The sequence below is a fragment of the Glandiceps talaboti genome, chromosome 20 (assembly GCF_964340395.1).
Source record: "Glandiceps talaboti chromosome 20, keGlaTala1.1, whole genome shotgun sequence".
In the NCBI taxonomy this organism is placed as follows: domain Eukaryota; kingdom Metazoa; phylum Hemichordata; class Enteropneusta; family Spengelidae; genus Glandiceps; species Glandiceps talaboti.
The window spans coordinates 16,415,079-16,429,789 of record NC_135568.1 but is presented as its reverse complement, the minus strand read 5'-3'; positions in this window follow the sequence as shown (position 1 = coordinate 16,429,789).

The window sequence follows — 14,711 nt, the reverse complement described above, 5'->3', positions numbered from 1 at the left end:
TCGCCGGCCAGGAAAAACCAGAGGTAAAAACCTGTATTGAGGTTGCCCTTTGACTTGTTTGTACTGGTGGGGAATGTAAAACCGCATGCAGTTTCACACATGTCTACGTACTCGCGTACGTACTAAATGTTAAATAATGTATAAAGTAAAGAAACGGGACTGTACGAGTTCCGCCCATCTACAGACAGCGTAGACTGTCGACAGTCGCTCGCGCCTTTTTCCTACGTTTTATCTAAACTTAAGGACGGTGTCGCCACACTCTGATCCGGCGCAATACTACTATAATCGCACATTGATATCGAGGGCCGAATGCCTCAGTGTCACCTAGCCTCGATATCAGTATTATAGTAGTGTTGCGCCGGATCGGAGTTTAGATAAAACGGAGGGGAAAAAAGCGCGAGCGACTGTCGACAGTCTACAGAGAGCGCTGACTAGACTGAGTGTGTACCTTCAACCACGGAACTAGATCTGTACAACAAAAAAGTATATGACATTTGACTTATATTTGAAAATACTCCCCTATCGATACAATATAAAGGATTCAATTCGTCCAGCAGAGACCCGGAACTTACAGCGAGTTCCGCCAAGTCTTAATTACAGTGGTATTCAAGTGGTCGGAAACTATGAAAAGAAGTTGCCCGTGTTAACGTTATTCAACAGTTTCATTGCCTTTATAGTACTGTAATAATTGTCTATTGTATCTTTGGGCCGATGGCCTCCAAATACGGAATACATAAACCTACTTATTAAGGCAAATCAAGTGGTCTGAGTTTCAAAGCATCCTTCATGTGCAATCGATATACGCTCTTCACAACTTGAAAGTCTTTCCAGTATCAAATTACAATGAAAATATATTTGTCACATTGTAACAGGTGTCTCTTAATCAACTATGGACATACTATCCTGTGTGTGTGTGTGTGTGTGTGTGTGCGTGCGTCCGTGCGTGTGTGTGTGTGTGTGTGTATGTGTGTGTGTGTGTCATTTTGTAGGGTCTTTGACGAGTTTGTTGTGAGAACTGCAGCCAGTCCAACCACAATGATGAGCTAATATGGAGATGGACTTGTGAGAATATGTACATAAAGGTTTGATTTTAAAAAAATAACAAGTCCACGTTAAAACTTTATTACCCACGTTTCGACCTTACATGGGGGGGTCTACTTTAGGGCGGGTGAGGGTTGAGGAGAAAATGGGGAGGGAAATGAAAAATAGGGGTGCAAAGAGGGGAGAGCATGAAAATCGTGATAGTCGTTCTCTTCAAATATTGACAACATTGCAATAGCTATGTATACAGAACAAATTATGATGTAATGGTGTGAAAGTTACCACATTACCCCTCATTACAGTGCCAACATTGGAAAATGTATAAAAGCTTGTTAACCAATCAAATCGCACATTGCATCACACACATATATTGTTATGTATATACAGACTACTTCCGTGTGTAACCTGACGGAAAAACCCTATAACTGCCATAACTATGATAATTATCAACTGTTACGGTTAATCGCATAACACATATCGACCGAACAGAATGGAGTTTTATCGTTTTATTGTCGTTGTTGTCGTCATCAATATTATGATTTTCGAGAGTGATGGTATCTTCTGGAGTCGTCGTCGTCGTCGTCGAAGCCCCCCTCCACCGTCACCAAGGAATTGTGTAGTCAGTACCTGGACTCAGTGGTCCTCCTGTTCTGTACCGTGTGGTACAAGTGGTAGTCAGACACGAACACGACATAAAACAACGACCGAGTGTTGCGGTGGTTCTTGTTCTTATTCACTTTCTGATTCACGTGGTTGTAATAATCCTGGTTGCCATGGTCACGGTTCTCCTTTAACATCATCCTGTAGCTGTGTTGATATCTGGTGGGATACTTGTTGTGATAAACGTAAGTGGTATAACATTGCATTGAATTCGTGTGTGTCACTGTAAAAGAAATTATATGACGCCTGACAACGAGGACAATATCACAATTTAGTACCTCCAGGTGTCTTCCTATACCAAAATTAACAAGTACAGCCCCGGACTTTGAAGTGTGCAGATCAGGTTGCATAATATGATGCTAAGTTTAATATGGCTATCATGTTTAGACTAAGCACCCCCATTGCATCCTTATCATAAACATACTAAAGACCATTCAGTTGATACCCGGTAGTTACAATGTACTTTCAATGATTAAATAAGAATAACTATTTGCTGAAATATAGCTGACTGTGGACCACCTTATCTCTGAAACATGACTTAATAGGAAGTGAGTCCTGTTGTTTTGAAAACATCAAGTCAAGTTTCATGGCTGAAATCTATGTCTACAATCAAATTATGTATGAAGTCTGACTAGTTTACACAACGACTCCACACACTAGCCTGTCCAGGGCTATAATGTAAAACAGGTTATTCATTAACTTCACATTTCAATCGGTCGTAAGGGCCAACAAGTTACGATATCTCTTCAAAACTGTCAGTCCTTACAGAAATTTGTTGGTCTAGGACCGACCTTAATTTCGCACGCTGATTACATTTCTGACATTACTCAAAATCTATCTCGAAACCTCTTTCTCTGTTAATACAACAACCATTAATATGCGAACGCGGTCCCACTAAAGATACATCCGGGTTTTCAAGGATGTCTTCAAGATTATCGACTATGGCAAACACGCAACAATCATAAGAAGGAAATAGCTGAATTTAAATTTGCATAAAAGATGTTGTTTTCTGACCACTAGCCAAGACACTTGGCTATCTTTAATTTCTTGACAAAGCATATGCCATTTGCCAGAGTAGGTCGTGGGACAGATAGGATATCTACCACTTACATTTCCAAAAGGTAGAGTCGATAGTTATATTTTTTCAAGGGGTCATGACGTCACGTTATCGCCATGATTGTGCATTTTTTTTCAGTGGGATAAACAAATGAGGGATGGGTATTACATTTATCCCCCAGTTTAATTGGATGGACCCGGTAGGACTTGTCACAAAACCGCCCTATCTTCGGACAAGTGCACTACGTACGTACGGCGATGTTCCTATGTTCGTCAACACGGTTTAATAGCTCGTTATCTGTAGCTTACATAGTTCGTTGGACAATGGTGAAATATTTTGTACGTTCAGACAGTAGCTCATACCACAACCATTATAAAAAAACTTCAGATTTATAAAAGGAACTAGATCCATGGCAACTACGACGATAAAGAAACCATAACGGAGAAATATTTTTTTGTTCAGGTATTTACCTGCCCCTTCCTTTCCCCCAAAATTCTGGTCACAAATATAACAGTATTGCATTGATATCACATCGGACTATGAAATGTTGAATGCTTTCATCAAAGTTTGACATCGTCCTGGCAATGTAAACTGTTCACAGTTCCTGTAATTAGAAAACATTTTATTGCACCAAATGTAGTATTTAATTTCAGTGATTTTGCATTTTAATAAGTTGTTGGGATTAGTATTTACAGATAACTTGATAACATAAATCTGTTTGTTATTCGGACGTCGGGCCGCGGGTAAATGTTAGAAAGGGGTTTTTGTTTGGAACTTCAGCAGGGAAAGTCCCACTCATTGTGTACGAGTTAAAATGATGTAATGTTATACATACCCTATGGGTGTTTATTGGCATGTATAGTATGCTATTTACGTGATGATATTTTTGTTGAAGCTGCACTAGCTGCGACTTCAATGTTTGAAACTGTTGTTAGATACGATTACTTACTGTACACCCTGAGGTGTACTGAATCATCTATATTGGTAAACGTGTGTGTGTGTGTGTGTGTGTGTGTGTGTGTGTGTGTGTGTGTGTGTGTGTGTGTGTAACTGTACGCATACCATGGTAAAAAGTAATACATTTGTATTTGGCGGTACGGACCCTAAAATCTGTGCCTCGAACAAATTGAAACCATTCACAAGACATCCAGTAAAAAAAATATGTAGCGACCACTCTGATTAACAGCGGTTGACCTAGCTTGTGCCTCCATATCGTGGCAAGTCAAACTAACATATCGAAGGAAAGTTTTGCTCAGGACTTAAACCTGCTACGACACTACAAATTCAACCACTAACAAAGATATTTCTATATCTATTTCCCCACTCCGATGTCAGCATTTGTACCAAAAGACGTTTGCTATCGGCATTATGAGATTCGTGTTTAAGCGCTGTTTTAATTATGATGTTTAGTACTACCGCCACACAAGTGAAGACGCGTGTCCCATCTGACGTTGAAAAACGTGAAAGCCGTGATAAAACTTGCAATTCTTTTAACGGGACGGTGTGCTCAAGTTCCATTATATGTATAAGTATGCTCTATACTACAGTGTGTAGTTGACCCCAACCCCCACACCATATATTTAAAGGGCCCTATTTGACTAAAGTCTTTCTGAGTGGACGACATGGACAGTCATTATTCAAATTAAACATACCATGAAAACATTCCGTGTGTAACCTGACAGAACACTCTATCCACGGCCACAAAACTAACAAATATCAAAAATGAAATTCTATCGTTTTATTGTCGTTGTTGTCGTCATAAATATCATGATTTTCGAGAGTGATGGCATCTTCTGGAGACGGAGACGTCGTCGTCGTAACCCAGTTAACTGCGCAGTCAGTACCTGGACTCAGTGGTCCTCCTGTTCTGTACCGTGTGGTACAAGCGGTAGTCAGACACGAACACGATATAAAACAACGACAGAGTGTTGTGGTGGTTCTTGTCCATATTCCCTGACTGATTCACGTAGTGGTTGTAATAATCCTGGTTGCCATGGTCACGGTTCTCCTTTAACATCATCCTGCGTCTGTGTTGATGAATGGTGGGATACTTGTTGTGATAAACGTAAGTATAGTAGCTATATAGTATACATTTCATTTCATGGAATGTGTGAGTTTGAAATATGTTGTTTGATTTCATCAAATTTCAAGTCTAGTCTCTGACATGTCCTTCAAACACCGAGATTTACTCTGTTACAGTTATGTTACAGTTATGTTACAGTTATGACATTACTTAAAATATCTCTTTAAAAATCTTTCTCGGATAATACATATGCTGCATCCATAAAGCGAAACATAGAGTCCCTCACGAGATATTTCCGGGTTTTCAAGGACGTCTTTCAGGAAATAATGTTATATTATATATATGTTTATTGGCACGCCTGTGCGTTATTCTTTCTACGTGATGATAATTTGCTTTTAAGGCTGCACTAGCTGCAAATGGAGTAATGTTTGAAACTGTGTCGTTATAATGACTTGTCACATGCACAGTGAGGTGTACACATCGGGTTACTTGCATTTGTGTCATAACACCACTATAAAGTACATACACTGCTTCCCGTATTAGGTGGTACTACCAGTTTGACTGTCCTATCATTAACTTTGATATATCGTGTATGTACCAAAATAAAGTGTTATCATTTAACCATTATCGTCTTCATCAAATCCATGTATATCATGTTTTTCTGGTGTCTCTAGCGTCGACAACGTTGCTCATCTAGAACTTGTGAAGTCGTCAGTAACTGGTATGTGATCATCTCGTTCGGTACTCTGTGGTTCATCTCGTTCGGTACTCTGTAGACTGTGGTCCATCTCGTTCGGTACTCTGTGGTCATTCTCGTTCAGCACCCTGTGGTCATTCTCGTTCGGCACCCTGTGGTTTATCTCGTTCGGTACCCTGTGGTCCATCTCGCTCGGTAATATGTGGTGTATTTAACATGTTTTATGAATATTACTTCACAAAGCTTTACCTATAGCTTTGAGAGGTTTCATTTTAAATTCTTCTAAACTAAGGTAATAACTAACTTTCAATGAGACGACTGTCATGTAAAGGTATATACGTATACACTTTTGTGTAGCTGTGAGTTCTGCGCCTATTTGCGTACTTGCATCTCTTATATAGTAATGTTTTGTATCTCTCATGAGTTGACAATTCTTGACAAGATGTCATCTCGACTTCGATCCTCTTAGCATCAGTAAGTTTGTTGTGTTATTCTCGAGTCGATCGACTTACGTCCTGCGGCAGATTATATCCATCACTACACAACAACAATATAGTGCAGTGTTCTCATAGCTGTGACCAGAATTGATGAACGGTACGGTGGTATAAGTCTCAACCACCACAATAGAGTCAATAACTGCAGCCGTCAAAACAACAACAACAACAACAACAACAACAACAACAGAAGCAGCAACAGCAGCAGCAGCAACAACAACAACAACAACAACAACAACAACAACAACAGAGGCAGCAACAGCAGCAACAAAAACAACAACAAGATAACAGAAACCCTAACAATTACAACAACATTGTACATATTCCCTTGCGTGGTCAATAATTTACATCGTCGGACAACTGGTCACAGTTTATGGGTAATAGTAGGAAAGTATTCCAATGTCGACATTCCTCCACGGTCTGTGACCACTTTAGGAAATAGCCGAATGAAATCTCTCAACCCATCCTCACCCCATTCCAACATACACACCTCCACTCCTCGAAAAAGAACCATAAAATTCGATTTCCAAGTCGACGTACTAAGCGGTGGCGCACTCAAACGTTTGGTTGTTCTTTTCCTTCGTTTTCAATATGAGAAGTTGACTCAATCTCTTACCACAAGAAATAATATCTTACCACAGTAAATATCTGATTTCTCGTGGAATGTTAGCGTTAGATATTTCTTATTCAGTATCTATAATGTCCTTATGGACATGCTATCAAAAAGCTATATTTGTATGTTTATATATTTGAAAAACTTTCACAGTGACAATAAATTATATGTCGTGATTCACTGCACAAAACATCTCATCTTAAAATATTACACTACTACTACAGCACCAAACTGGAAAGTAATGGTTTATTATGATGGATTTTGTGATCAACATGGCGAGGTAGACAGTTAAACTTGTTGTATTTTGATCTATGTTCTGGAACTGATCTAGAATGAGGATAAGTCGGTCAATGTCACTAGTTCTAGTCCAGGGGACAGTAAAGCGACCAAAGTTCTCAAAATAGCACAATTTTTGGGGCAATTTCCCTGTGACACAAAACATTCAATTCAAAAACGTTCCGTGTTACAATGTATACAACGATCACATTTTGTACGGTGTACAATAAACTTAAAGTTGGCACTCAAAATGTTGGTTATAGCTGGGTTTCTGCGTCAAGTTGTATGAAAGGTTTGTTTACAAGGAGATCATTAGTAATCACGTAAATCAAGCGGAAAATACGGTTGTCAGTGAATTCCTCCATATCTGCTTACAGTGCTCTCAACCGATCAGAATGCAAGATTTGTGACAGGAGACGTATTCAGGAACACTCTAAAATGTTCATTCTTAAGATATAACCTAATTTATAAAATTCATAAAATGTGCTAATGATGACATTTTGGTATAATGACTGAAAATTATTAATTATGCAAACTATTTGTGAATGTTTAAAAACTGCGACAACAAGCTTTACAGGACACGTGCACAGTTAACATCAATTTGGATATCGATGCAACAACCTTTGCATAATATTCATTTATGACTCACGTGAGTGAGTGAGTGAGTGAGTGAGTGAGTGAGTGAGTGAGTGAGTGAGTGAGTGAGTGGGTGGGTGGGTGGGTGGGTGGGTGGGTGGGTGGGTGGGTGGGTGGGTGAGTGAGTGAGTGAGTGAGTGAGTGAGTGAGTGAGTGAGTGAGTGAGTGAGTGAGTGAGTGAGTGAGTGAGTTGTTGTTGTTGTTGTTCCTTTATTCCTCCTCAAAAAAGAGAAGAGTTACACAACAATAAAGCAAAAAACTATCAAATCAGATCAAAGAGGAAAAGTATAAATAATTACAGAAAACTAATTGCAATATTCATGTTTCAAATAAACATGGCGTAGGGTTCGTTTCTAAATGTCCAGGCACATATGCATAAACTTTAAGATGATATCTTGAAGTAGTTCTGTGTTAATGAGGAGATTGTCGTTGCAAAAGACATCTCCTAAAATTCTGACAATGAAATCAAACTCATCTAGGTTGAATAAAGCCACAGAAAAGTCTACATTGAGTTCATTGAAGAGACTTGTCCAGAAATAGTCTCTAGCAGTGGAAGTTTGGCGACATGACGTTGTTAGATGAATGAGAAGGTTATCAGCAACGTCTTCACATTTGGAGCATTTTATATTGCATGGAGTGGCAAGAACTTTCATGATTTTGTAAACAGTTGACTTGTATTTAGGGAATTTGCGTGAGTAGGAATATAAATGAAACGGCAATATATGTTTATGTAACTGAGAGAAGAGCTGTAGTTCATCTCTAGTTGCAATTCTATCTCTCCAAAGATTGCACTCTTTCTCATATATAGCATCTTTTACAATAATTTTCCAAAGGAATTTAGGCGGAAAATAACCAGTTGCACAGAACTCGTCTAAGAAGCAAAGTAATCCGTATTTCAAAAGAATGTTCATAATATCAGGTATAAAGCCTAAGCGTTTCTTTACAGATGAAAACTTAAATTCAAAAAGTCGTTGTAAGAATACATGTTTTCTTACTGAGAAATTATCACAGTTACATAGAGTTCCAAAAAAACGCAATTTACAATTGTCAATGTATGCCTCAATTGGTATCAAACCTACTGCGCTTAGAGCTAAATCAGTCGGAGTTTTGGAGGGAAAACCTTGAATGGTTTTGGCAGCATATCTCTGACAACGTTCAAGCATTAGAAGTTCAGTTTCATTGGGAGTCCAAAGTTCACAAGTATGAAAGGCTGCAGGAAGACACATGCGTTTCCAGACTTCTGTACTGACGATTGGATTGAGACCGTAAGGTCCAATACCAACACTGCGTAACGAATTTATCAGACACCTGGCTTTCTTACAAACAGAGAGTGTACGTTCCATCGACGATAAATTATTTGTAAATTGCATGCCGACGATTGTAATTGAATCTACTTCAGTGAGAGGACAGTTGTTCAGAGACAAGTTTCGATGTTGGCGCGAGCGTTCACGTTCTCGTGTTGTTTCACCGAAAACGAGTAATCTACATTTTGTGGCTGAGAGCTTCAGTCTCCATGTCGAGCAGTAATTGCATACAATGTTCAACATTTTTTGACATGTAGAGCGAGTTGGTGCTAATATTGAGATGTCATCTGCTAACGCAGGCGCACCAAGAAATAGCGAATCGATGTAACATCCGAATCTATTGTTCTCGAGTTCAACGAGGAGGTCATTTGCATAAATTAGGAATAGAGTTGTAGAAAGGATACTTCCTTGTCGTACACCTTGAAATAGTCGATATTCCTCAGACGTATACGTGTCTATGGCGATTTGACATTTTTGTCCGTGAAACATGTTTTTCAATAATCTCCAAAGTTTTGCGTTGATGCCCAAAGTGTACAGTTTGTGAAATAAACCATTCCACCAAATCGAGTCAAAAGCTTTTTGAAGGTCAAGACTGCACATAAATACCTTGCTACCTCTTTCAACGTGATGAAGAATTGTCTCTTGAATGCAGAATGCTGTGGTGATATTACTCTGACCAGATTGATAGCCGGCTTGTAGGGGATGTGGTAAATTTTTGTCACAGAGCCAAGGTTGTAGGCGATGCGAAATGCACATTTCAAAGAGTTTTTGCAGAGTCGGTAGCAGTGTGATGCCCCTGTAGTTTGCGGGATCAAAACGATTTTTGTTACCACCCTTGAAAATTGGAACAAGGTATGCAGATTTGAATGATGAAGGAATGTATTCAACATTAATCAATGCATTAAATAAATTAACTAATGCGTCCATAAGAAAGGGGCCTCCGAAAATAATGTGTTCGTATGTGATGGAGTCTGGCCCTCCTGCTTTTCCACGTTTCAGTTTTCCTATAGCACGTGATATATCTTCTATAGAGAGTGGTCGAGACAGAATTGTTTCAGTGTTATCGTGGCTAGAAGCTGAGAGGTTGTCAAGTTCTTCGTCGATTTGGACTCTGAACGAACTTACAAATGAATTGTCTTCTAGTGGTTCATAGAGTTGTTTGAAGTAGTCCGCAAAAGTGTTGACAACACAAGTATGATTGGAAATTGTTTCGCCGTCTGTTTTTAGGACAGGAAAGCTGTTACACGTATTTTTTCTACGAATATTTACATTCCGCCAGAATAGAGATTGGTCAAGTTCGATAGCGTTTTCAATGAAATCAAATTTTTCACATTCTGCTTTACGTTGTCGTTGTCTCAGTTCTTTTCTGAAATTGCGTTTTGCTTCTTTATAGTTGCGAAAAGACTCGTGTTGTAATCCTCTTGGCCTACCGGCCGAGATCCACTTATTCCGAAGTGCTAAAGATTTCTTATGAAGAGACCGAACATCTTTCCAGTAGGGTTTTAGAAACGGTTTGAATTTGGAAGAAGGGATGGTTTCAGATGCCGTATCACGGAGAATCTTTATGAGTGTGCTTGTATATTGATCTATATCAGCCGGGCATGAGAGTATTTCATTTTCTAGTGAAATTGTCTTTAATTTATCTGACAACGATCTAGTGTACGACTCTTTTATTGAGTTAATGTCAAGCTTCGACCACTTTAAGCGAGATTTCTGTGGTAAAGAGGTCCGAGTGTGTGAGATTTCGAGATTCAAGTCACAAATAACTGGATAGTGATCTGAAAGGTTCAAGGCAGAGTCATATAAGACTTTACACGATTTTAGCGTAAAAACGAGGTGACGTGGGATCAGAATCGAATCTAAAGTTGACTTACTTTGTCCGCTGTAGGCACTGAAAGTTTCGATTGGGCCTGTGCATAAGTTCAGCAAATTTGCCGGAATTAGATCACAAGAATGTATAAATTGTCCGATTGCCCTTTCTCTAGTCGAGACTGGGGTTCCATGGTGACGAGGCCCGAATAGGTTAGCGTTAAAATCACCGAGAATGATGACATCACCCATAGGTGAATAAGTTGAATGAAGATCTTCTAAGAAGTTAATATATTCAGTGTAAGAGTCAACAGTATAATTAACAGGTGGCAAATATACTGCAAAAACAAAGATGCATTTAGTTTCATAATTTCTATGCATGTAATTGATTTTGAGTCCGATAACACGGTCATCATCGAAATCGAGATAATCAATAGTCGATGTGAGAGACTTCCTGATTAAGAATGCCACACCCCCTTGGCCACGTAAGGAGAAATCGGCAGGATTTATCTCCAAAGCTCTATCATAGACGCCAAACGATGTAAAGTTCAAGTCGATAGAGTTCAGAAAATGCATTGAGTGTGGAAAAAGCCAGTGTTCTGTAATTGCAAGAATATCAATTTCCGGAAGGAGCTTGGTTAAGTACGGTACTGTGGACATCACTCCACATACATTCCAACAGCCAAGTCGTAGATTTTTCTCATTGTCGGGTGTAGAAGAAGTCATTAAAGTTGTAATTAAAAGCAACAAAAAAGCACGAAATTGCTTTTTAGTCATCTTCATTGACAGTCATGTGCTCTTGGCGTTCGTGTTGAGCATTTCTTAATTTCATTTGCTCCGAAAATCTATGTTCCCCTAACCACACTCTACAGGAAACGTTTGGTGGCCAAAAACATTCGGCGAGAAGTTGGCTTACAAAGCGCGACGGTACATTGATTTTAGCCGCTACAGCTCCCTTTCGTTTACTAGCAATAATTCGTATCATTGTGGCATGTATATTGTTTTTAGACAAGTGTCTCTCGATTTGATCACGAGTGGTGCCTACCTTAATGCCTCCTATATACATTCTCTGAGTTCGTTGTCTTTGATTAACTCCTTCAAATTCGAAGTCCGAGTGAATACGGGAAGAGTTTGGGGTAGGCAGATTTTGATTTGTTTCATGTAGAACAGCGGGTGTTTTAGAGTTTGAAGCGTCGGATGACGGGTTGAAAATGTCGCGTTGCGTTTTTGATTTTGAAATCGGTTCCGCGATCAGATTTGGCGAGTGTCTATTGACGGAATCAGGGACGGAACTTGAAGTACACTGTGGATTTACAGCAATATGGCTTGCAAGGCATGATGCGTATGATAGTTTATTTGTACTCTGGGATGGAGTAGACGATATTTGTGAGTCACGAGATTTACTATCATTCGGACGTGCAGAAGCGGGGTTTTCACCCGAAGACACTGATATCACATGTGAATTTGATTCAATGGCATTATTTGGAGTAGAGGCAATTTGGTTCTCTTTGCTGTAAGGTTGAGGAATCGGATGTGTTTGTAGATCAGCAGCTGGAACTGAGGTCGACTGGTTAGGTGGTGACTTGGTGGTGTCACTCAAATTAAGTACATCATCAGCTGGTTGACTAGAAACGCGTTTATTTATCTTCTTGTCTAAACCTTTCAGTTTGGATGAAATATGGTCATGCAGAGTAGATTGACTTCCTAGATCAGTTTGAATCACCTTAACTTGTTGGTTTAATAGTTTCAGTTGAGATTTGGAGTTTGCTTCGAACGCCTGGGTTTCGCCTCGGATAGTGTGGGTGGGTGGGTGGGTGGGTGGGTGGGTGGGTGGGTGAGTGAGTGAGTGAGTGAGTGAGTGAGTGAGTGAGTGAGTGAGTGAGTGAGTGAGTGAGTGAGTGAGTGAGTGAGTGAGTGAGTGAGTGAGTGAGTGAGTGAGTGAGTGAGTGTGAGACATCATATTAGTTTACCTGATAGCTTTAGAGCAATGCAATGAAGTTTTCTTAACGATCCTATTATATCGACTAGGAGTATCGTTGTCACAATGATGTAGACCACTTCCACTTGTCTAGGTCAGTCCTCGGGGTCATATTACAAAGTACCTTTCATCTGTTAAAGCTTTCATATATAAACACAGCACACTGCAGAAGCTATATTGTAAAGGTTATTTCCGTGTACACCCAGACAGAACGTTCCAACTTTTCATCTGATACCATACGTCGACCAGCAAAAATGAAGTTTTATTGTTTTATTACTCTCGTCATTGTCTTAAATATGATGGTTTCTGAGAGTGATGCGAGTTGGTGGGGTCGTCGTCGTCGTCGTCGAAGCCCCCCTCCACCGTCACCAAGGAATTGCGTAGTCAGTACCTGGACTCAGTGGTCCTCCTGTTCTGTACCGTGTGGTACAAGTGGTAGACAGACTCGAACACGATATAAAACAACGACAGAGTGTTGTGGTGGTTCTTGTTCATATTCCCTGACTGATGCACGTAGTGGTTGTAATAATCCTGGTTGCTATGGTCACGGTTCTCCTTTAACATCATCCTGTAGCTGTGTTGATGACTGGTGGGATACTTGTTGTGATAAATGTAAGTAGTATAAGCAACATTGCATTGAAAGTTTCATTTTGAAACATATTACACATGTACTTAATTTTGTCAAATTTCAAGTCCAGTCATCGATCTGTATAATATTTCCGGCATGTCTTCCAAACACCGTGGTTTCATGATACGCTATTACAACGAGTTATTACAGTTATCTTACAGTTCCTTCTTTCCTCTAAATCTTTTCCCGCTAATACAGCAAGCATAAAGCGAAACATAGTCCCTGACGACTGACTTTCCGGTTTTCAAGTATGTCTTCGAGGGTCTTTGACAAACACAAAACACAATCATAATAAGGAAATAGCTGTGGTTTTATTTATTGACAGAAAAAATGTTGTCTTCAGAACATCGGCCTTGAGACTTGACTATATTTCTTGACAATGCCATTTGTAAAAGTTTAGGCCCTTTTCAACCATTATATATGGAGACAGTACACATTTAGTAAGTCCATAGGATGGATATTACACCATAGCTTTCAAATACTAGTAAGGTTTTAGGGTCGGTGAAGTTATATTTTCCAGGGGTCTTGACATCACAATATGCCTCTGTTTGTGCAATTTTTCAGTGTAATGAACTAATTAGGGATGGTTGTCATAGTTACCTCACTTTCACATGTTTAATAGAAAGGTCGACCCCATAGGATTCGCCAAACTCGTCATCAAAAACCTTCTACTTGTTTCAAGGCTAGCTTGAGCTTAGCTGTAGTGGGTGGGACAATGGTGAAACCTTTATATCCTTTCAGACATGATGTAGCACATTACCAGTTACTATTATGAATAGCCGCTGATTAATAGTAATTACGTTGACAACATACCACAAAGCCGAAATTATTTTCTTTAGAATACCCCCACCCCCTTTCCTAAAGTTGTGGGGGTCAAAGGTGTAGCATTGATATCACGTCGGACCACAGTCACTTGTGAGCTAATATTCTATTCAAGGATGGTACAAAATAAGGACCGTCCGTATTCGTAAATACCTAATAACGTCATTATTTTGTGATATGGCCATCCAAGAATAGAATATTAGCTTACAAGTGACTTTGTGTCGGATAATGAAATGAATGCTTGAAACCAATTGCAAAGTTTACATATACTACATTGTAGGCAGTGTGAACTCTTCACAGTTACTATAAATTGGATCGAAAGCACTTTATTGTACCAATTCTAGTATTAGATTGTGTTAATTTTGTATTTTCATAAGTTGTTCGTATCAATTTTGAATAATTGTATGCAGATAAATCAGTTGGGAATAGAACTAGACGGGTAATGTTAGAAAAGGGGTGTTGTTTAGAATTGGTATGGAAGTTGCCACTCATTATACAGTCTCGCTGCCAGACTTGTGGCTATTGGGGATGTCCTTTAGCTTTGTGAGGTGCACGAAGTGCGCCCCTAGCGGCGAAGCTGATAAAAGTGAGAGACTTTAGCCCGTCGGGACTATATTTATGAATGGTACGGTGGTATAAGTCTCAACCACCACAATAGAGTCAATAACTGCAG